The sequence below is a fragment of the Protopterus annectens genome, chromosome 13.part0 (assembly GCF_019279795.1).
Source record: "Protopterus annectens isolate FY-2018-M chromosome 13.part0, PAN1.0, whole genome shotgun sequence".
Taxonomy (NCBI): Eukaryota; Metazoa; Chordata; order Ceratodontiformes; family Protopteridae; genus Protopterus; species Protopterus annectens.
The window spans coordinates 1,103,836,595-1,103,862,047 of NC_056747.1; the positions used below are offsets into that span (position 1 = coordinate 1,103,836,595).

General features: G+C 43.3%; 1 protein-coding gene across 3 annotated transcripts in view; it reads left to right on the top strand.

Moving 5' to 3' along the window:
• Window positions 1–25,453, top strand: part of LOC122788133 (histone acetyltransferase KAT7-like) — a 1,071,811-nt gene that overhangs the window by 84,438 nt on the left and 961,920 nt on the right. The gene's annotated exons all lie outside the window — the stretch shown is intronic.

Genomic DNA, 25,453 nt, shown 5'->3' on the forward strand with positions numbered 1-25,453 from the left:
TAAAAGCCATAAGAGGCGGGCAGAGTCTCATTCCTCTGCTCCGCCAGCTGAAGTAGCTAGCCCTCCCAGGAGGGTCTCCCGGTCTTCACCCTCTCGGCTCCGTTCCCCCCGCTTTTCCCTGGATCCGGAGGAAGAGGAGTACCGGTCTCCCTCTAGGTCCTGGAGGCGGCCTTCTCGGCCTGCTTCGGCGACCTCTTCGAGATCCACCAGAAGCCTGTCTGACACTGATTTGGACCAGATGATGCGTCAGTTCTTGAGGGCCCAGATGCAGATGGGGGTGCTCCTGCCCCCCCCTCTGGTGGAGGAGCTCGGCCCCTTTCTTTGCCCCAATTGCTCCTTCTCCAATTCGCTATTGGGTTTTGAAGTCTTTGGATCCGAGCCGTCTCGGACCCGGGGAGTCGGCGCCGACAGTGGTGGCTACTTCGCCGACAGTACCCTCGAGCGTGTCTGATCCGAGCTGTTGGGCTGCAGGGGTGAGTGTGTCTTCAGCACCGTTTCGGTCGGAACTCACTCCCCTTTCGGGTCCGATCGCATCGGCTCTGACACCGGTCCTTGCGTCGGAGCCGAGGGGGCTGCTCTCGGAGCCAGGGGAGAGTGGTTTGCCCTCTGCTTTTGACGTAGTGGAGAGGGTTCTGTCGAGGAGTTCCAGGTCCCTGGTCAGGGCTACAGATCCACCCGTCACTCCCGCACATTTGGGCCTATCTTCCATTCTCCGGCCCCAGGGACAGCCTGCGTCGGCGCTCCAGTTGGTTCCCGTAGGGGAACAGGACCCCATTGGTGAGCCCTCCTCGGACAGTCCCTCCGAGGAGGTGCCTCACAAACGAAATTGCAAAAGGAGGCACATGGACTCTCCTGAGTCCCTCACAGAGGACACAGACTTAGAGGAAGGGGAAGGTTCCCCAAGGTCACCCCCGGAAGACGTCTCCTTCAGAGACATTATGGAAATGCTACGTATTAGAGGAGGGTGGTCTGCCCAAAAACCTTCCGATGAGTCTGTGTTTCTGGAAGCGTTTGACGCAGGCCCGTCTACCTCTTGGGTGTCCCCCCCGGCTGATCCCCTGGTAGACTTGATTACTACCAGGGCTTGGAAGGAGCCGGGCACCGTGGAGCCAATCCCTAAAAGACCAGACAAAATACTCAGTCCCCCTTCAGACAGACAGGTGTGGAATAAAGGGTCCCCAGTAGATGCCATGGTGGTGGCGGCTGCCACTAAGAAGGAACTAGCACAGGAAAGTTCCTCGGTCCATTCTCCTGATAAGGAATCTCGGACAATGGACCATATTGGAAAGCGGATGTTTGCTTCAGCTACCTTTTCGATAAGGGCGCTAAATTACCTGGCACACATCATCAGGCTCCAGCGAGACTTGATAAAGGAATACGCTGGAGCTCCCCCAGAGTCCATGGCGGCTGAGGACAAACGGTCCTTCTCGGCTCGCATGGCCACTCTAAAGTCAATTTCTAACACTTCCATGCATCTCCTCTCCCATGCCACGGAGGGAGCGGCTAGAGCTAGCGGAGCAGGGGTCGCCTTACGGCGCCACGCCTGGCTTCACCTTTGTGACTTGTCGGAACCCTTCAAGGTGTCCTTCGCGAACGCTCCCTTTGACGGTTCTACGCTATTTGGCAAAACCGTCCGTGACATGTTGCTCCAGAGCGAGAAAGATGGGAAGACGCTGTTTGCCGTCGGGATCCGCTTCTCTAATCCTCAAAGGTCCTTCTCAAGGAACCAGAGAGGACAGAAGAAAATGTGGTTCTGGAAGTCCCAGCAGTCCCATCCTGCTCCGGACCCCTCATCCTTCAGAGGCAGAGGAGGACAAGGTGGACGCCAGGCCAGAGGCAGAGGGGAGCCGAAGAATTTAGGGTCCAGAGAGCCTTTCTCAGACCGACCCACGCAACAGCTCTGAGGGCTTGCCCTGCTGTCCCTCTCTGGAGGCAGTCAGGGGACGTTTTTCGGAGCACCTACAAAGTTGGGAGTCCATTACTACAGATCGTTGGGTGCTCCGAATAATATCCAGAGGTTACACTATTCCCTTTCTGCATTTTCCCCCTTTAACGAAGCGCCTTCCCGATGTCCCACCCAATCAAAGGGAGGCGGCGGCTTCAGAAATTTCGAAGTTGCTAAAAAAAGGGCCATCCAGCACATCCCCCCAGAGCAGTCCGGATTAGGCAATTACTCCAGGTTCTTTTTGGTGCCGAAAAAGACTGGGGACTTTAGGCCAATTCTGGACCTGTCATCTCTAAACCTGTTCATTGCCAAAGAGAAATTCCGGATGGTCACTCTGCAATCTATTCTCCCTCTCTTACAGGAGAATGACTGGATGTGCTCCATAGACCTCAAGGATGCGTACTACCATATTCTCATGGACAGACGGTCCAGGAGGTTTTCTCCGCTTTCGGCTAGGAGCCAATCACTTTCAGTTCAGGGTTCTTCCGTTAGGCCTCACCACAGACCCCAGGGTGTTCAGCAAGGTCATGGCAGTTGTAGCAGCCCACCTGAGACTTCAGGGAATTCAGGTATTTCCATACCTGGACGATTGGCTCCTCACCGCCCCTACCATGCATCTGCTTTGCTCCGCCAGGGATTACTTCCTAGCCACGGCCCAGCATCTAGGCATTACTATAAATCTTCAGAAGTCGTTTCTGCATCCTGTGCAAGTTCTGGATTTTATAGGGGCCAGGATAAATACGCGCCAAGCCAAAGCTTTCCTAACCATGGACAGGTTGTGCAGCTTGTCGCTACACATAATGGTGCTCCTGCAGTCTCCAGCCCCACCTGCAGAGTTGGTCCTGAGAGCCCTGGGCTCCATGGCGGCAGCCATAAGACTGTCGCCCTTAGCAAGATTGCATATGAGAATTCTACAGTGGAGTCTTCAGGTTCAATGGTCACTCCTACTCCATCCATTGGAGTCGCCAATTCCCCTGAGCAAGGTTTGCAGGAACTCCCTTCTTTGGTGGCTCCTTTCCGGAGAGCTGCGGGAGGGGAGACCGTTTGTGATGCCTTAGCCCCAAGCCACGTTGACCACGGACGCTTCTCACCTCGGGTGGGGGGGCATTCTATGGGCAGAACCGTTTAAGGCACGTGGACTCCCTTAGAGACTGTTCTGCATATCAATGTCCTGGAGATGAGGGCGGTGCTTCTAGTGTTGCAAGCCCTTCAAAACCTTCTTCCTCTGGGGACTATTGCAATTCAGACAGACAACATGGCGCTAGTCTGGTATATCAACAAACATGGAGGCACCAGATCTTACCCTCTTTGTCGAGAGGCTATGAGAGTTTGGGAATGGGCGATTTCCACCAACCGCTTTCTGATAGCAATGCACATTCTGGGTCGGTCCAACATTTTAGCGGACAAGCTGAGTCGCTCGATCCTCACACCTTACGAGTGGTCTCTAAACCCATAGGTAGCGAATCAGATCTTCCTCAGATGGAGTCAACCTTGCTGCGATCATTTTGCTTCTCCGTCAAACACAAAATGCAGCTAGTTTTTTACTCTGATTCCCCCTATGGGGGAGAGCCCCAGAGACGCTCTGGTGCATGCTTGGCTCCCTGTCTCCTGTATGCTTATCCTCCTCTTCCGCTGATGACAAAATTTCTGCAGAAAGCTCATCGGTTGGGGAGCAAAATAATCCTCATAACCCCATTCTGGCCTCACCAGATCTGGTTCCTGTACCTGCGGTCTCACAGTGTGGTTCCTCCTTGGATCTTAGATCCCATTCCAGATCTGATCTCTCATCCTGCGGGATTACAGCCCCCAAACCTGGGCAACCTCAAGCTCACGGCTTGGTTGATCCAGTTCCACTAATCTCAAGGACTCCCGGTATCTCGTCTCCCATGAAATCTATTCTGGTAACGGCGCATAAACCTTCTACTAGAAAGATATACAGAAGTAAATGGAAGCGTTTTTCCATATGGGCAAAAAATAGAGACTTAGATCCTTTTACTGCTCCCATCCCAACGGTTCTTGACTTCTTGTCCCATATCTTCAACCAAGGAGCTAGTGCTTCTACAGTCAAGGTTCAAATGGCAGCTGTTTCCCTTTTCCACATTGGGGATAGCCTTGGCCCCGTAGCTTCCACTAAGATATGCAAAACCTTTTTGAAGGGCACCTTTCTGTTGAAACCTCCTGTCAAGAATGCGGTTCCACCTTGGGACTTAACCTTGGTTCTTCAGGCCTTGACTGGCCCACCCTTTGAACCGGCGGCTTCGGTTGAGTTAAAATTTTTATCTTGGAAAATGGCCTTCCTGATTGCAATTACTTCAGCCAGGAGAGTGTCTGAGCTTCAAGCCCTTTGCATGAAACCTCCATATCTGGTCCAATATCAACCGATCCATTAATTTGCCTGTGTTTTTCCCCAACTTTCAGAACAAAGGGGAATACAGATTACACTCATTGGATGTACACAGACAATTGCGTTTCTACTTGCACAGGACGGCTACTACTAGGAAATCAGATCCGGTTTCTTTCGTTAAATCATCTTTGGGTAAGCCTATTACGAAAGTTACCTTGGCCAGATGGATATCCCAATGCATCAGGCATGCTTATTTAGTCTCCGGCCAGCCTGAACCCTTGGGGGTCCATGCCCATTCTACCAAGTCTATGGCTACTTCTGCAGCATTCTGGTCGAGAGTTCCTCTAGACGACATCTGCTCGGCAGCTACTTGGTCCTCTTCTCATACTTTCATTTCTCATTATAAATTGGATCTGATATCCAGGAGTAGGGCATCATTTGGCTCCGCAGTGCTCCGGAATATCCTTCCTTGAGGTCCGCCCAAGGATTTAGGTAGCTGGGGACTCTGTCCCACAGGTTGCTGATCAAATGAAGTTAACTGTTTCAGATAAAGAAGTTATGTACTCACCATAATGTTCCATCTGAGTAGGTAACTTCATTTGTCTGCAACCGACCCCCCCCCCCCCTCCTTCCCCTAACCTGTTTTATGGCTATTCCATCATGCAAGGTTTCACCTGGTCTTGCATTTGGTTAGGGTTCCTCTTTCGAGGGTTGTAGTCTGTTTCTTGTTTGGCAAACTCGATCTGAGGAGTGGAGGGAGGTGGCAGGGCATTATGGGTAAGGGGGAGGAGCTGAGAGCTCGGATCTTTTAGCTTGGAAATGCTGCCGGCTCGGATCCGAGGACGGATCCGATACCCACAGGTTGCGAAGTTACCTACTCAGATGGAACGTTATGGTGAGTACATAACTTCTTTTTTACTCTACCCATCCACAAAGGAGGTAACTTTACTGATCTATTTAACTATAGGCCTATAGCTATACTATTCCCCTCTTTCAAAAGTACTGGAAAATGTGTACATAAACAAATCCTGGACTATCTAATCCAAGAAAACCTACTAACCCCCACCCAACACGGCTTCTGTCCTAACCACAGCACCACAATAGCCTTCATATCCTTTACTCACCAAACTCACGAGCCAGAGATAACAACAAACTTGTCTCTTGTCTCTTCCTTGGCCTCTCCAAAGCTTTTCATACTGTCTCCCACCCTAAACTCCTTGCCAAGCTCTTTGACCTCAGTCTTTCAAATTCAACAATCTCCTGCTTCTTAAGCTACCTATCCAACCGACAGCAATCAGTAAAATGGATGTCCTCTTTATCCCCCTTACTGCCATCAAGATGGTGTCCCACAAGTATCAATACTTGGTCTCTTACTGTTCAACATCTTTATAAACCACCTGTATGCTACATGCCCTTACCCATCTCTCGTACAATATGCTGATGACTCCACAGTTATCTCCATCTCTGATAAGCTCCCTGATGTGCTCTTCCTTACTCAAAAATCATTCATATCTATATAAAACTATCTCTTTAATGATCACCTCATACTAAACCCCAAAAAGACCACAGTTCTGCTATTCCTTCCTAAACCTCTCAACCACCTCAAATACACATTTTCCATAACATCCCTTAGTAATACTACATTCAAGGTGGAAACTAACATTAAGCTTCTTGGTATCACTATAGTTGACCAACTCAAATTTGACCTTTGTGTTCTCCATTGCTTCAGAAAAACACAAAAAATTTGGTGTACTGTGCAGGAACAAAAAATTCCTAATGACTCCCATCTCTCTCTTGCCTATGCCTACCTTCTCCCTTGCCTACTCTACAACTCACAAATGTTAACTAACCTCCAGTCATCTCTCTTATCCAAGCTTGAAACCACCTACACTAAAATTGCCAGATTTGCTGCCAACCACACCTCTAACTCTCACCATTGTCACTCCCTCACAACTTTAAACTGGTTAGAATTCCCTTACCACCTCCTCCTCTCTCAACTTCAGCTCATCCCTTCTATCCTCTATAAGCCAGCATTCTGCCCAGATGTCTCCTCTCTTACTTATCTCTATACTCCCACAAAACCCCTCAGAAGCTCTTGGGATGTCCCCACTCTGGGCCAGTAGTCAAGGAGCCTGAATCCTCAACACTGACACTGGAGATGGACATTCAAGTGGAATACAAATGGATACACTCCGTATTTCTAGATGCAGACCTCTCTGTATCAAGCACAGTTTCCCTTTAGAGCACCCAGGGAACACACACTCAGCCCGAGGTATGGGTTTCTCTCTCTCTGTCTCTTCCCAGGTCCCCAGTAACGGTCCCCACCGGCCAGCTGCAGAGTTACGTTCTCAGACGAGTGTCCAAGCCAAGTCTCCGTGCTCCAAGTAGCTGACAGAAACACTCTTTGAGATTTGATTTACACACACACACACACACACACACACACACACACACACACACACACACACACACACACACACACACACACACCTGGGAAAGACTGGCACAGATTTATCTGCTATACCACCTTTATCCAGACTATAAGGTAGATTCACTGCCACCAGCCAGCTACTTTAAGGCTTTTGCCAGGGTACCCAATTACTCTTAGTAAAATTTAATATAATATTAATACGAATGGTAACGTTGACCAAACAGGCAGGCTTCAGGAGTGGTAAAAGGACCAACCACATTGAAACGTTTAAATATATTTAATATTAAATAGTAAAAGAACAAGAAAATATTAAATATGTATTTACAGTAAACACCAGAGTTTCAAACACCACTGGCAAGAATGCACATGCACAAGCTACAGTGATTCCTGAAGAAAATCTGGTCCAGACACCTGCATCCCCTAAAGCAAGTCATTCCACTCCTCGCCTGTCTGAAAACAGAAATCAGCTGGTGGATCCAGCAGGTACAACTAAACCCAGGGCTCCCACTACAACCCCCACACCAACCCAAGTAATGCATACAGATGCCTCAAATTCAGGTTGGGGAGCAACTCTGGCCTCTTACAGGATTCAAGAAAAGTGGCATCCCTCTCTACAGGCGAAGCACCATTGTCACTCCCTCACAACTTTAAACTGGTTAGAATTCCCTTACCACCTCCTCCTCTCTCAACTTCAGCTCATCCCTTCTATCCTCTATAAGCCAGCATTCTGCCCAGATGACTCCTCTCTTACTTATCTCTATACTACCACAAAACTCCTCAGAAGCTCTTGGGATGTCCACACATTCACCAAGCATTACAAACTTGACCAAGTTTCCAGAGCTAGGACAGGATTCGCCAGGGCAATCCTGCAGGGTCTGGTAGAACCCTATTCATCTACCACCACCCCTGCATTTGCATAAGCTGTGATAAGCTCCCACATCTAGAATGCTGCAACATAGGAATAGAAGGATATAGAATAGTTGTGTAAAATCTTACCATAATTATAGATGACCTTCTCTTTCATGTTGCAGTATTACATCCCACCCACCAGTCCCCCCAGGTCCTTTTCCTTACCTGTACTATCTATATTACAGTAGGACACCAAGTCCCACACCTGGAAACCACTGGCATTCCTCCTGCTGGGCCGTATTCTTAGCCTGCTGGCCTTCAAGGTCTGAGGATTGTGCGTGCAGACATCACATTTAAGCCCCCTGGTTTATGGCCCTATGTGTGACGTCCCGCGCACACTGCAACAGCCAAGCTGATGCTTTCGTATAGGAGCCGATGTACAAGTCACCTGAGGGCAGGAAATCCCAAATCTAGAATACTGCAACATGGAAGAGAAGGACATCTATGGTTTTGGTAAGATTTTGCACAACTATTCTTTTTAATGAAAACCCTCAAAAACACACGCACACTCATAACACGTTAATTTAATTCAAACACACAAAACTATGCACATCTTCAAATAATGAAGTTTTACCTTCCTAATAAGAGCAATTGTCCTAGCTAGACAGCTGCAAACACAAGCCTTAATTAATCTAAACTTTAGGTTATCCATGCTAAGATACCTGTTACTGCCTGTGTTTCTACTTGCCTAATTGGTATTTATTCTTTTTTATCTTTATTCCCCTCCCTGATGTGAAAAACAACTTGCATACTTTCAGAAAACATTAACTTTAAGCCTTGAATAAAACAGTGATTTGGCTTCTTGTTATTGCCCTGTAATCAGTTTGTCTCCATAGAATTATAAGATAAAAGAAAATGTATCCCACCACTGCAGGCTTCTAAAGACGAGCTGAAGCATTTTTTGCTAAAGGAAAACTTTTCATTATATTCAATGTAATATTATTTATGTGTTTCCATTTAAAGCTTGTTATTGGATTAAGCTAAGGGTCTTAATCCAGTCATTCACCTATGCAAAAATAGAAGAAAACATAACAGCTCTACATACATTATGTTCTGTGTATTTTTGCACCCCATCCCCCACCTAAACAACCCAAAATTTCAGCCTATTAACATAAACATGCTTTTTGTCTAGCCTTTTCTCTGTTTTTGCATTGCAGTGCCTGCATTTAATACTAAAAAAGGAAAAAGGTATCTGTTTACTCTCGTGTCTTTATCACATATAACAACTAAAAATACTTTACTGTAAAACATGCGATTTATATCATGAAAAGTTTCATAGAAATACTGTTATGAATAGAAATTGTTTTATTTACAGTTGCCTTATTCCTTCTTCTTCCCTTCCCCTTAGTGTCCTTTCAAACATTAATGACATGAAGTGAGGCAAATGCTTTTTAGTTTCCCACAAGTTTAACAAAGTAAACAAAAGTCCACTTTTTCCACGTTTCTTGAACAACCGTATTTCACAAATGCAATTGATGCTTTGCAATCACACATTTATTCACTAATTTCCATATTGCTGTTTTTGTTCCTGTTCATCTCTGTCTCCCAGCTCAAGGCTCTGGTTCAGTTCCAAAGTATTCCCGATTCTTCTTGTCAACTCTTGTGCTTTTCTCTGTCTCTCATGCATTTTCTTGAGGAACAGTCGAAACTTTTCACTGAAAAAGTCTTTCCATTTGGTTTGTTACCAGAAGAATGAGAAGCAGAGTCCCTTTCTGTTTGATAGCTCACATTTTGTTGGACAAACTTTAGTTTTTCCTCTTAAGTCTCTTTTGCATCAAAAAATGGCTTTGATCCCCAGGAAAAAAAATATTCTGAAGACAGCTAGACACACAGCACCTTGAATTTCACACCCGCCTCTTGGCATTCCCTGATTGCTGGAATAAATTTGTTTCTCTTCTACCTGGTGTGCAGTGAGTAATCATTTTCCACCAATACTCTACTGTCTCTAACTTGTATTACTTTGCCCTTCTGCCACAGTTCTGTCAGAATCAATTATTTCTGCTGGTAGGTGTGCTCTTTACTAATACAGGTCCTGTCTACTTTCTCATGGTCAGGGTTGAAGCGCACACACGGTGTGCCCTTTCAGGGTTGAAGCACACACACGGTGTGCCCTTTCAGTTAACAGTTCCTGCTGTGGAATACCAGTCAGGTTGCTTATTTGTATCTTCATAAAATAAATACAGTCTGTTCCTTGTAGTTTCTCTATTACAGCAGAAAATCTCAGATTTTCCTTACGTGCTCTGTCCTCTAATTCTTCTATATTTTTAAACATCTCTTCATGGGCAGTCTCATACTCTGCCAGCTTTTTCTTCCTCTGATTTTTGCAGTTTTATCAGCTCATCTTAATAGCATTTTAAAAATTCTTCCATTTTACCAGCCTTTTGTTATCTTAGTTAATATATTCATTTAGTGTTTCATTTATTTTAATCAGTTCTGAGCAAATTTGAGTTATTTTTTTCCTCTCTATTACTGGAAGCCGTGTCTTGCACCAAGGGGCTTAACTGCTTTTTGCTGTACAGATGCAGGATTCTTTCCAATCAGTATTTTCTCTTCACCCTTTCTAGTTGTTTTTTTTTTTTTTTTTCAAGTTTTCTTAGTGTTTTGCTTTTTGCTGGCATCCAGACTGTGTGTAACTAAATTTGCTAAAAGTGACGAGTTCCTGGCCCCTTGTTTTTCAGTTTTGTCACACAGGAGAGCTGAAGTGAAGCTACTGATCAGTGTGTAACCATCTTGGAAAGCCCAACCTTATATCAGCTTTGTTATGAATTCAACAAAAGATGTAATATTTTTTCCATGCCTTTTTAAGGTCATTTATAAAGTTGTTGAAAAGACTGGCCACATGCGGCTGTATAAAATATGTTTCAACATTGCATTAGGCAAGGTATATCCATTACTCTGCAGCTTCTAGAAAGAACTACAAAAGAAAAAAAGACTATTACATAATGTACAAGCCTCAGGTAGCAGAAAATACTTTTCTGTATTACATGAAAGTGTCATTTTAAATAATTTATTTTCACAGTTTAATGTAGTTTAAACTTTATTACCTGTAAGTGCAAGTTTGTAGGAATTATACAGCAGATAGGGCCTTCACACACATCAAGGATCAGTGTATCATATATATAAAACAGTCTACTAACTGCATATATGTTTATGCTCAGTAAATCCACTTGATTTTTGGCTTATTTGTATTCCTTTCATGCTACTTATTGCCAGATATGACATTTTTCTGATTGCAGGTAATATTTGTAATTGCTGTAATTTTCAGGTGAAGCAAAATTGTGTGCTCAATATTAAATTTGTGAGAACAGTATTGTTTGAGATATAGGGTAGCCAGTTTTATGAACATAAGAGGTTTTTGTATCAAGCCTATTCTAGTTGACTGTTCGGATAAGTTTGGACTTCCATTGAAGAGGTGTGGTTCATCTATATGCACTCATTAACACTGTCAAGTGTCAACTTTGAGTGCCTCCATTTGTCAGATTCCCAATGTATGCATTGTGAAAGATGTTTAATTTCATGTAAACATATTTTCCCACATGCTGAACCTGGAGTGTTATCTTTCCTGACCTAACTTTTTGAATAATCACATATTCCTTGTGTACAAGTTATTTATTATCTTGCTTTGTGTTTGAAGATAAACTACTTTCATAGAAACTAACATCAGGTGTACAAATCAATCAGGAAATATTCCTCAGCCTACAGCTTGTGATTCTACAGTAGCATTAAGCATGCCATAGGACCACTCACCTTCTTTTGCCTCTAGGTTTCCTTGTGTGGTGGTAGTACCACAACTGTGTGTGACACTAGGGACAGACTTGTCTTCCAGGGCTGTATCAGTGCCTGGTTCAGGCACAGGAGAATGAGACTCTTTAGTTGCAGGGGAAGTCAGGGGTACAGAATTTATTGACACTGTTGATATGCCTCTCCTGGGGGATTCTCCCACGTGTGTAATACATACAAAAGAGAGAGAGAGAGAGACAAGACCCACTACATCACATGGCAACTGGGCTTTCACATGAGTTGGTGGCTGTGGCTATTTTCATTGTTCAGGCAATTGATTATGGGGTGCAGACCTGGGTTATTATTAATGCCGGTGTTCACAACCCCATTCAGCCACCCAGGGATCCTGATTTTGAAAGGTGTCAGAATATGACTTTTCAGAAGTGAAAGTCTGATCAGTCAACTTCTTATATGGAAGAACACGTGCAGAAACACAAACAAATGTTTTCCTTTTCCCAAATGCTGACTAGATTTAGGGGTGTATTCAGTTGGGAGCAAATTTTGTCTGCTTTTGAGTTCAGCAAGTATATGAACATTTGGAGAATAAGGTCCTGGACATGGTGACATTCCCTCCATTAATCCCAGCATTGGAGGATGTTTTTAAAAGCACTTGCAGTTCTCCTCTATTGAACGCGTCTTTGCCTAAAAAATATTTAAGAAATTAAGGGTGTGATCAACCATGCCTGAACTCCAAGTCCCTTGTGTGCAGATCCTGTGGCTGTATCCCCAGTGACATTTTCCTCAAACCCTGTACTTTTAGATAAGTTAGGCAAGTGGCTAGAATTTCAAGGAAAGAAGCTGATGCATCCCAGCACATTAGCCTTTAAGGTGTTTAACTGCCAGTGTTTTATGAGGAAGTTTGTGTTGCAGTGTATGTATAGTTTAGGTGAGTTTGCTCATTGGTACATTCTGAGCAAAACGTCTGTGTCAAAGGTGTTATCAAATGCCAAGTGTCCAAATGTGCATTAAAGAGCGTCTTGGAAGGGGCCAGAATTGTTTCTAGAAGTGCAGCAACATTTCTGGTGATAAAGAGATATGCTTAGTTGCACAGTCAAAACTTTTCTGATGAATTAAAAAATGCAATCAAGAATGATCCCCTTGATTCTGAGTGTGTGTGTTTGGTACAGCAGCTATTCAGATCGTTAAACACTGGGATAACATAGATAAACTAATGCAAGGGGTGTCTAAAATATTCCATATTCCCAAGTTTTCCTCTATTAAGCAGGATAATTTGTGGTGGCCAAACAAACAGAAGTCCTGACAGAGTAAAAGCCATGATAACTAAAAGAAATGGCAGGACGAGAATTCCATCAAACCTAAAAGAGGGTTTTTTTCCCAAAAAGCATAACCCTCTTCCAACCTATGACTATGCTGAGGAGTGAGTGCAGCACCAGTCTTTCCCAAGTTCCCCTCCGGGTGCTTGGCTCAAAAGTTAGCTTTTATAAAGGTGGTGTGGGCATCAGTAGTTTCCAACAAATGGATGTTCAACATTGTTAGCAGAGGTTACAGGTGGCAGTGGAAGGAATGTCCACCTCACTTCACTAGACCAGACTTTGTTATTCCCTCCTGTACTTCAGCAGATGCTGGACTCTGGGGATATAGAACTGGTCCTTTCTTCAGAAAGATTGAAAAGTTTCTACTCCAGAGAGCTATCATGGAGACTGGTGTGGGACCTATTCTTTCTGAACACTTTTATCAAGGTCCCCAGGTTCAAGATGCTTACCATAGAGAAGTGCTTTCTCTTTTGCTGAACCACTGCTTCATGGTGACCCTGGACTTGAAGGATGCATATCACCATATCCCCATTGCTTATAGCTTCAGGGGATATCTAAGATTTGTTTTGTCTGGTGCACACTGTCATTTCTCTGCATTACCTTTTGGCTGTCCTTTGCACCTTCAATGTTTACCAAATGCCTTGCTTCGGTAGTTGCTCACTATGGATGCTTGACATTCAAATTTTTCCTTACTTGGACAACTTGCTGATTAGTGCAGTCTGTATCCAGGTGTTTAGAATCATTAGAGAAGGTCTCGACATTTCTGTGCCAGCTAGGGTTCAAGTTGAACCTTCAGAAGTTGGGCCTGACACTTCTGCAAAGACTTGTCTTCCTGTGGTACTTAATTGACTCTTACTAAAGAATGACTTTTCTTCCTGAAGATAAGGTCCTGCTTATTAGTTGGTGTTTTAGGAATTCTCCAGGAGGAACTTCCCCTCGACAAGAGAATTCTTAAAAATTCTAGGACTTACGGTGTTTGTGATTCTCATGATAGCACTGGCCTGTTTCCGCATGTGGAAAATTCATTGGTATTTCTGGAATTGTTGGACCCAGCACCTTCATTCTCTGTGATCTCAGTTATCACTGCTGCCCTTCATCAGACAAGAGTTACAGTGGTGGAGAGCACAGTTGAGTATCAGTCCAAGTCTTCCCTTCTTCCTGCTTATTTCAGCACAGTCTCTCCATACAGATTTGCCCAACTTTGCTTGGGGAACTGTGTCATTGGGAGTGCAAGTGCAGTCCACTTGGAGGCTGAAATATGCATGGCAGCATCCAAATATCAAGGAAATGTTGGCAGTAATCCACGCTTTGAAAGTTCCTCATCACCTATGGACTCCTGGTCCCCTTCTGGTGCCTGTGGCCAACACCACAGTAATGTGGTAACTCAACAAACAAGTAGGTACAAGGTCATACCCTTTGTGCAGGTTGGAAGTGATAACCTGGCAGCTGGCTTTACAACATTCTCTTAACTCTTCAGGCATCATACATCCTATCAGAGTAAAATGTTTGATATACTAAGCAGATCCTGGGAAGACCTGGTTGAGTGACATCTGAAGGCAGTGGTGCTCCAGGAATCTAGTCCAGATGTGGGGAATGCCTTAAATAGATCTGTTTGCCTCCTTTGAAGACAGACATCTGGAGAAATTCTGTTCCAGACAGCCTTACAGGCATGCTTAGAGGATAGACACAGTCTCATTCTCTTAGACTAGAATATTACTGTATGCATTTCCTCCATTTCCAGTGATTCACATGGTACTTTTAAAGGTTCAGAAATAAATGCCAGAGATCATTATAGTGATCCCCTATTGGCCCAGGCAATCTTTATTCCTCCCTCCTAATGTTATTGGGAGACCTATTGTTTCTGGATGCAATTACTTCTTGCACAGTTGAGGTGTTTTTCTACACAATTTTCTCTTAACTGAAGTCAAGACTCTGCCATCTTACATCTCCGATGTCTTTGATTTTTTGGACAAGATAAGGGATGTTAAATGGAATAGATGTATGTACTGGGTCACGGTTGACGTCAAGAGTCTATATACCAACATTAGTCATTCTTTTGGTATAGAAGCTATAAGTTTTTTCTTAGGTGATCATCCGGCCACAGAGTATATTGTTGAACTTATTTATTTCTCTTTAACAAAAAATTTTTTTGAATTTAATGATTGTTTGTACCGACAAAAACAAGGTACAGCCATGGGGGCAGCTTTTGCCCCTATGTATGCAAACCTTGCTATGGGCCTTTTTGAGTCTGAATTTTTATATAGGAATTATTTTTTCCGTAAATATGTTATTAAATATTATAGGTTTGTGGATGATTTGATTTTTTTGTTGGAAGATGGTGAAGCTTTGGTAGATCAATTTATTTTAGATCTACATAATAATAGATTTTCGTTGAAATTTGATGGATTTAAAAAAGGTGTTTCTATTTCTTTTCTTGATATTGTGTTAAATATTGTTAATGGTAAAGAACTAGTGACATCAGTTAATAGGAAGTTTGAAGGAGGTATACAATATGTACATGGCACTAGTTGTCACCCTCCCCATACAATAGAAGAAATGTTTCACCAAAGGGGTTATAGTGATGAAATAATAACAAATAGTTATAAACGATTTTTTGGATATAGGTGTAAAAAAGTTACTAATAATTTGTTTAATAGAGATTTAGTAAAGTACAATGATATGAATAATAGAAAGATGTAATGTATTTTGTTACAACTTTTGGTTGTTTTAGTGGTGAATTGGTTAAAGTGATCAACCATTTTTGGAAATATTTTAGTTCCTTAAGTAGTGTGTCCTCATGGTTGAATGCACATCTCAAATTTTCCTACAGAAGAGGGAAAAATATTAAAGATTTTTTAGTAAAAACTAAGTTTACTATGCCTGTAGTTAGTGTACAGCATAGCCTATCTATGAAGGGCACTTCTAGATGTGGCAAATGTAAAGCTTGTAATTTTATAGTTTCTCATTTTTCTCATATTAACAATGTCTGTTTTAAAACATGTAATGTTTTTAATTGTAATTCTGAAGGGGTGATATATGCACTTAAATGCCCTTGTGATAAATTTTATATTGGAGAGACCAAAAGGGCTTTTAAGGTTAGGCTTTTGGAGCATGCCAGGGACATTATTAATAATAAGGAAGAAAGTTCTGTGGCTATGCATTTTAAAAATTTTCACCAGAGCAAAAATGAGGGGTTACAAGGTACTGTTTTAGAGCAAATATACCATTCCTGTCATGACAGTGTTAATATTAAACAAATTTTATTATATAAAGAAGCTGTATATATTTTGAAATTTAGTACACTACATCCCTATGGTCTTAATGAAGACTTTAATTGGAGAGTATTGATTTGATGTAATGAATTTAACTAATTTATATTAATTGATTTATTGTATAATTGCTTTGTGAATCAGTATAAATTTAGTTCTGGTATTTGTAAGGTTTATACTCCTTGAAGGCTACGGCCGAGACGTCAGAGAGAGAGAATAAATTTTGTTTCTGAAGTTGTGGATTTTCCTGTTTTATTTGGCAGTGATAACCTAGCAGCTGGCTTTACAGCATTCTCTTAACTCTTCAGGCATCATGCATCCTATCAGAGTAAAATGTTTGATATACTAAGCAGATCCTGGGAAGACCTGGTTGAGTGACATCTGAAGGCAGTGGTGCTCCAGGAATCTAGTCCAGATGTGGGGAATGCCTTAAATAGATCTGTTTGCCTCCTTTGAAGACAGAGACAGCTGGAGAAATTCTGTTCCAGACAGCCTTACAGGCATGCTTAGAGGATAGACACAGTCTCATTCTCTTAGACTAGAATATTACTGTATGCGTTTCCTCCCTTTCCAGTGATTCACATGGTACTTTTAAAGGTTCAGAAATAAATGCCAAAGATCATTATAGTGATCCCCTATTGGCCCAGACAATCTTTATTCCCCCCTCCTAATGTTATTGGCCAAGGGCTATTACCACAGACATCCTCACACTCTGGGTTTTCTCAAGGAGTCTCATCGATGACTGGTACACCCCAGCTTGGTGCAACTGCAACTAACAGCCTGGATGAATCAATCTTGACTCTGTTTAGGCATCATGTGGATGTGCAGAAGGTGTTAAAGGAGGCCAAAAAATCTGATCTGATGTTGCTAATCTTCTTTCCATTTATCACTGATGGGTGAACCGAGTCGGCCTATTACCAAGCTCGTGACAGCCAAAAACTCTCGAGCTAAGCTTCTACCCCCTGTTACCTCCGATCTCGTTTGCTGCATAGCTGTAAAGCTGCATTTCAGCTGAGGTCTCAGCTAAGTGGAAAAGTTTATTTGTGGTAAAAAAAAATTGTTTGTTTCTAAAAATTTGTGAGCTATAGTTCTTTTCCTGTCAAATTATAGTAGTGTTAAGATATATTTCTCTCTATTTCTACCCATTGGTCACCCTTTTCAGAACCATTGCTGGTATGGCCCTTTTCTCTTTACCTTGTGGTATTCCTTGAATACCATAGTTGGTATTCTTCCCTGTTATTTCTACTGTAGTGGTGTGTTTTTGATATTGGATATGTTTATATTTTTTCTGCATGTGTTTGAATCTTTTCTGTCCTAGGAAGTTAGAGTTTCATTCTTCTGAAGTTGTTGAATTGTTGTGTTTATTTCTCAAGATGTCGGATAAGAAGGGGTACATCAGGTTTCAAACACTGTACCTCTTGTAATGGTAAACTACCTAATAGTGACGCTCATGATGATTGTGTTTATTGTTTGGGAGTGCACCACCTTTCGGTGCAGCCTCCCTGTGGGATTTGTCAGAGTTTCAGCCAATGCACTCTGCAAGAATAAACTAATCTTGAAGGGACTACTTAAATCTCCCTTTTCAGAGGCCCTTTCTTCGATGGAGGTCTCAACCCCTCCTATGAAAGTTAAGAAAAGGCCCCATTTGGTTCCCTCTTCACCCTCGGGTGACCAGAGTAAGTCTGTGAAACAAAAATTCAGAAGTTATCCTCAGAGCATAAACCTGCCTCCTCGGCAGCGTCCTCATCTGCTCCAAGCACTTCGACTATTGTTGCATCGGTGCCGGCTCCGATAATGCCTCCGGCACCAACTATAGACCTCACCAGGCCTGCTACGACTTCAGCACCTTCGGCTCCGGTCACAGCGGTTTTACAATACTTGTCTAAGTTTTTTGAGGAGGGTGCCGCAGCCTCTACCATACGAGTACATCTGGCTGCAATTTCGAATTACCATAATGGGATGGATGGTATGCCTGTCATCTCACTACGTTTATGTAAAACCTTTCTCAAAGGGGTTTCACACATCAGGCCTCCAGTCAGACAGCCTACAGAACCATGGAACCTCACGTTAGTTCTACAGTCTTTGACTCAACCTCCCTTTGAACCCGCAGCGAAGTGTGACCTGAAATTCTTGTCTTTGAAATCCTTGTTCTTAGTAGCCATTACGTCAGCCAGGTGGGTTTCGGAGCTACAGGCATTGTGCATCAAAGGACCCTATTTGGTCTTTCACAAGAACAGAGAATCACTCTGGACGAATCCTTCTTTCCTCCCCAAGGTTTTTTCTGACTTCTCCATCAACCTACCAGTGTTCTTTCTGTATTTTTCTAATAAAGGAGAGTACTGCCTACATTGTTTGGATGTACACAGACAACTGAGATTCAATTTAGACAGAACCAAAATTATGTGCAAGTCTGACCAGCTTTTCATTTCCTTTTCTGGCCCTAGAATGGGAACTTCTGTAGCCAAGGTTACTTTATCGAAATGGCTAAGGGAATGTATACGCTTCTTTTACTCTTCCACAGAAGAACCTATGCCACTGGTTAAAGCCCATTCCACTAGATCTATGGCAACATATGTAGCTTTCCACTTCAGAGGGTCTATGGATGACATTTGCGCAGCAGCCACTTGGGCTAAACCCCATACTTTCATCAGTCATTACAAATTGGACGTGGTCTCCAGAGGGAGAGCTGCCTTCGGCTCAGTGGTACTCAGGAACATTGTGTCATAAGGCCCATGTGCCTCAAGGTAGCTTGGGATTCTGTCCCATCAGTGATGAATGGAAAGAGGATTAACAATATCAAATAAAGAAGTTATGTCTTACCATAATGTTCCATCTGTGTTGTTCATCTTCTTTCATTCATTACTTCCCACCCTCCTTCCCCCGCCAAAGGGTCCTGAGGATGCTTTGGGTCCAAGTGGTGTCTTAGGGCATTTAGGTTCATAGGTAGATACTAGGCTATCTGCCCTAGGGCATTTATAAGCCTAGCCAGAGTGTATTTGGCTTCCGCCTCCCTATTAGATTAGCCTACTGTGCCTCTGTAAAGTAGGTCACAGAAGGTACCCTTTTAAGATTAGTTTAGTGTGCCTCTGTCTAGCAGGGACACAGAAGAGATCCCAGGGGTGAATTTGTGATTTCCCATCCACGCGTCCAGATTTCGCTTGGAGGGTCAGCGAGGGGCTATGTCTAACATGAACTGGGATTCTATTCCAGAGTGAGGGGAGCCTCTGGGAAATGAATCTGTCCCTCCAGCATGTCCTATTTATTTTTGTGCTGAGGTTTAGGTCCCTGGAGCGTGTAGCTCTAAGGGACTTGGATTTTTTGAGGTGGAGCATGTCCATTAATTCTGGGTTTGACATGGCTTTGTACGTCAGGCATAGATCGCCTCTGAGTAGGCAGTAAGCAACTGAGTAGAGCTGGAGTTTCTTTAGTCGAGCTGCATAGGACATCTGTTTGTAGCCCATGATCCTCTTGGTGAGTTACTTTTGGGGTCTCTCCAGTTGCTGCAGGTGTCGGGTAAGGTACATCCCAAAAGTGGTATTGTATTCAATTATGGGCCTGATGAGTGATGAGTAGAGGGGCACAATGACCTCTCTTGATCAAGATGCGAACCCTTTCGTGATAAGGTGGGCTATATAGAAGGTCTTTCTAGCCACTTTGGCAACGTGATTATCAAAGGAGAGATTACTATCTACGTTGGTCCCCAAATCTCTAATTACTTCTTCTGTACTTAATGGATTACCACCTATGTGGTAATTTGTGGGCACTTTGTTTTTCCCAAAGGAGATGACTATGCATTTTTTAGCATTTAGCTTGAGGCCGTGGCTCTTGGCACCAAGCATCCATCTCTGTGAGACCCTTTTGGAGGATGCTTGTGTCAGCTGGAGATTCGATTATGGCCCCCAGTTTGCAGTCATCTGTGAACTTTGTCAGCCATAATCCCCCTGTGTTAGCCTGAACCTCAGAGAAGTATATACTGAACAAGAATTTGCGCAGAAGGGGCCTCTGCTTTCTGGTCTATCATGGGCAAACTCAATCTGAGGTAATGGGGAGAAGGGCATTGTGGGTAGAAGCTTAGCTCAAGAGTTTTTGGCTGGCACGAGCTTGGTAATAGACCGACTTGGTTCCGAGGGCTGGGAACCGAACCCATCAGTGATGAATGAAAGAAGAAGATGAACAGCACAGTTGGAACATTATGGTAAAACATAACAACTTTTTATAGGAAAATCGTATGTTTACAAATAAATGAGGTGGTGCCTAAATGGTAACGGATGGTCCCTTGAGGTTAACATCATTCTGGCCTGTAAATATTTCTGTGAGTTGCTTCAGGATGGCTTATCATATCCATTTTACAACCATCTCTACTCATCTGCCAAGGCAGGCCCCTCTTAACATGGAAAATGGTTTTGCTTCTTGCTCTGACATCTGCAAGGTGAGTCTGAGCTGCAAACTCTCATGGTGGGACAACCATGTCTGTCTTTCCATAGGGGTAGACTTGTGTTACACACTAATCCCTCTTTCATGCCAAAGGTGGTCTCAGAATTCACTCTGTCAGCCTGTTAACCTCCCTGTGTTTGTCCCAGAACCAAAGAATAAGAGAGAGAGGATACTTCATATATTGTATGTGTATCAGCAGCTCAAGCACTGCCTTGCAAGAATGAGACCCTTCAGGAAGGCTGGAAAGCTTTTTATTTCCTACACAGGGGCAACGAAGGTTCAGCCAGTCTCTAAGCAAACCATTGTATGTTGATTGTCCTGTGGTATTGTTTTTGTTATATCCATAATGCAAGTTGAATCTAGTGAAGGTAAAGGCACATTCCAGTAGGACCTTTTCCTCTACAGTGGCTTATTGGAAAGGAGTGGACTCTAGAAGTGTTCTAGTTGTAACAGCTTGGTCCTCTGTCCATACCTTTACGAAGCAACTACAAGCTGGAAACTTTTTCTAAATCCAGAGCAGGTGTAGCTAGTACCATTCTCTTGGGCTGTTGGACCCTTATCCTTCCTCCTCCCAGGTCAGGTAAGCTTTGGGAATCTACCCATATGCCAGTCTGTTCCTTAAACATAGTATAGTTGCATGACTTCTTATTGCATTTAAGAGTAGATGCTGGAAGAACACACTGCCTTGTTGGCAGTATCCACCCACCCCCACCCCTTTTGGATGTGCACAGTTTGGTGCTGGAGGTGTCATTGAGTAATGCTCAGTGGCCTTTTTTGTTGTGTGTGTGTGTGTGTGTGTGTGTGTGTGTGTGTGTGTGTGTGTGTGTGTGTGTTTTGGTTTGTAACAGTAGATGTTCACAAGCTTGCATATTTACATCTTCTCATAGGTTCATAGGTTGGTACTAGGCTATCGGCCCTAGGGCCAATACAAGCCTAGCCATAACAATTCCTTGGCTATTTCTTCCCACACTATTTATAGGTTCATAGGTTGGTACTAGGCTATCGGCCCTAGGAAACCATCTCATAGGTTCATAGGTTAGTACTAGGCTAACTGCCCTTGCAAGGCATTGTAAGCCTAGCCAATTATCCCTTGTGAGACTCATACCCTGCACCTTGTGTTTGTAAGGCAAACACCTTAACCATTAGGCCACCCTCCCAACCCTTTCCTTCTTTCTGGACTCTAGAAATCTGAAAGGATCTTGTTTGTTGGTCTGAAAGACAGTCCCTGTACTACCAGGTAATTAGTCCATCACACTCACAGAAAGGCAGTGGGAGGAGTTCTGAGCTTTGGTATACTGCCAGAGGAAGAGTAGCAGGGCACTACTACCCATATGCCAGTAAGGCAGTGTGTTCTACAAGCATCTACTGTTACAGGCATGTAGCACATAAACAACTGTACTTTTTCCCTCAGTTTCTTCAGTTGTTACACACCTAGGGAGTCAAAGGAGCAAAGGCGTCTATTCCAGAATGTTTGTTTCTGGTACCACGTTAATAGACCTCTTTGAGACCAGTACTAGATCATTAATTTCTAAACCTCTAAGTGAAACGTCCAAAGTTCAAAATGTTGACCTTACAGAATGGTTTGCCTCTCTTTCCTCACAAGACTTTAAAGATGCTTACTTCTGTATTCCCATAGCTATAGGCTTCAGGAAATTTCTAAGGTTTTCTGTTTCTGGGCCACATTATCAGTTCTCTGAATTTCCCTTTGGCTTATCTACAGTCCAAGGGTATTCACAAAATGTCTAGCTCCCTGTCATCCCTGTCATAGCTTATTGCAGACTGAATGACATTCACGTATTTCCTTATTTAGATGGCTTGCTTATCTTTGCAGAGTCTTTATCTAGATGGCAAGAGGCATTAACACGGGTTATGTCTCTTGTGACCAGTCTGAGCTTCCAAGTAAATATTGCAAAATTGTCCTCTACTCTGTCTCACAAGATTGTGTTTCTGAGAGGCCTTATACATTTTTCCTGTTCAAAATTCCTTTTTAACACAAAACAAGGTGGGAGTTTATCAGAAATTATTCCTGAACTTCTTCAGTCAGCCTCTGACTTCTGCAAGAGAATTTCTCAATATCCTAGGGTTCATGGTGTCTATGAGTCTCATAAAACCTCTTGTCAGATTACACATGAGAAAGATACAGTAGTTTCTAAAGAAATCATGGATCCAACATTTGCATTCACTGCAGTATCAACTTTCAATTTTGGGTTTTATAAAAAGTGAACTGCTTTGATGGAGACAACAAATTCAACTGAACCCAGTTCTCCCCTTCTCTCCAGAGATTCCAAAGAAATCATGGATCCAACATTTGCATTCACTGCAGTATCAACTTTCAATTTTGGGTTTTATAAAAAGTGAACTGCTTTGATGGAGACAACAAATTCAACTGAACCCAGTTCTCCCCTTCTCTCCAGAGATTCCAGTCTTATCTGTCATCATAGACGCTCCACATTTTGCTTAAGGATCAGTTTTCAGAGGGGTAAGAGTGCAAGGCCTATGGAATCCTTCAGACAGACCAAAGCACATTAGCAAAAAAGTGATATTGACTGTGATCCATTAGCAAAAAAGTGATATTGACTGTGATCCATGCATTTAAGCCTCTCCATCACCTTTAGACCCCAGAACCTCTCTGAGTGATTGTAGACAATACCAGTTATGTGGTATATATACAATACCACAAGGTCATACCACCTTTGCAGGCTGACAGTGATAGATTGGGACTTAGCTGTTTAGCATTCCTTAACCCTCTAAGCATCCTACAGAGCAAAACAAAGTCTGGAACTACATTGTCTGGAAGTTAGATTAAAGGATTAAAGAGTTGTTAATGCATTGTTTCCTGTGCTGCAGTGTTGCAAGGTTTGATTCCCTCAGCCTCCATTGACAAACTGTGTGACTCAGAGCAAGTCACTTAACCAGACACTGCTCCCATGATGAGTCTGAAAAAGGTCCCTGGAGATCAGTGCTCTGCCCTGGAAAACAAATACAAAAAAAAAAAGTGGCAGACATGTTGAGCATGGCCAGGACAGCACCTGACAAATGAAAAGTGAATGAGATGGTTCTTCTAGGAATTGATCCAGTTCTGGGGAGCACCTCAAAATATCTGTTTGCCTCCTTTCAAAACAAACATCAAGGGAAGTTTTGGGTCTGGGCACCTTGCAAGCATGCCTGGAAAATAGATGAATTTTCATTCCCTTGAAAGGGAATGTTCCTTTATGCGTTTCTACATTTCCCACTTATTTTTAGGGTAGTTGTGAAGATTCAAAAGGATACTCCCAAAAGTAATTGTGGTGACCCCCTTTTGGCCCAGGCAACATTGGTTCTCCCTTCTTGTGGAATTGTCCAAGGGTAATTACCCCAGGCTTCCTCACAGATTGGATCTACTCACACAAGTCAAGGAGAGTTTGATGCAGCCCCCCCCCCCCATTATTAATCAACTTCAACTGACTGCCTACATGATTCAGTTTTAATACCTTTTAGTCACTTATTTCATGGGGACATGCAGCAGGTACTAAAGGAGGCAAGAAAGCCTGCTGCCTAGAAAATCCTGTATTGATAAGTGAAAGTGATTTACTAGTTGGTGACTAGCCAATCCCTGGGGACCCATAAGCGATTTTATATCACTTCTGCTCAAATATTTGTGCAAGTTGCTTTCCTCTGGCCTTGCTTATTTCTCTATAAAGGTTCATCTTGCAGCTGTTTCAGAATGTCTGCCTTCGGATCCTCCTTTTTCTTCTCTGTTGTCCGGCAGTTATGAAAGATGTTTTGCAGTTGACTCCTTCTTGTCAGCAGGTTGCTCCTTCTTGGAATCTCAACTATATGCCAGGTAAATTGACTGCATCACTTTTTGAAACTGCCCATCAAGCTGATTTAAGGGTCTTGGAAAACTGTACATCTGATGTTGTTAGTCTTCGTTCAGTGATTACTGATGGGTAATCGGTTCCATCCTCGGAACCAAGCCGGCCATATGCCAAGCTTGCGGCACATGCCAAGCTTAAGGCCAGCCAAAAACTCTCGAGCTAAGATGGTACCCAGCATGCCCCTCACCCTGTTATCTCAGATCTCGCTTGCTGCATTGCCTAACAGCTGTGTCAAGCCACTTCTCTTGAGCTAAGTATATTTGTTCAATATTTTATCAGATATTTCAACAATTTACCCAGTTTTATTAATAGCTAAGTCTTTATCTTACCCTATCACATTATTTTTCAGTGTTTCAAAATATTTCTTGCCTTTTTAGGTAACCTTGTTACCATCGCTGGTATTCTCTTCTTCCTTACCCTCTTGGCTAGCCTCTCTCATACCATTGTTGGCAATTTCTCTTTCTTTCTTTCTTCTTTGAGCAACGGTGTCTGACAAAAAAGGAAGTCCTGGTTTTTAAAAGGTGTTTAGACGCACATGTTTTGTGTGTTTACTGCTTGAGTGTCTCCCACCTAACTGTTGACCTTCATGTGGGATATGGAAGACTTTCCTACTCATACCTTCAATGAGAGGAAAAACATGTTTTAAAGGGCCTCCTAAAACTTCCTTCAGCGAGGCTATTTCTGGGCAGGAGGTTTCATCGCCTCCTTTGAAGCCCCACAAAAAAAAAAAAAAAGTCATGCTGAGACATCCTCGAGGTCTCTTCTATTGTCTCCCGCTAGAGACCCTAGGAGCTGAGACTCAAAAGTTAAAACTGACAGAACCATTGGAATTGACATCCACACCTTTTTCAGCTCCAAAGCACTCGGTGAGGACCCCTTCATCACCAAAGTCTTTGGCACAGACATATTCAGCACCATCTCTGGAATTGATGCAGACCTCTTCGGCACATATCATTGTGCAGACCTCTTCAGCACCGACCAGTGGTGCAGACCCCTTCGCACCAACCTTGGTGCAGACCCTTTCGAACCGATGTTCTTCCTGTTCAGACCTCTTCTGCGCCGACGCTTTTACTGGTGCAGACATTTTTGGCACCGACCTCGGGATGCTGACGCCTTCGGCACCAACCTTTTCCGTGCAGAGAATCTCTTTGGCACCAACGACCTTGTTCTCTGTGCAGACAGCTTCAGTACCGTCTTTGATGGTGCAGAC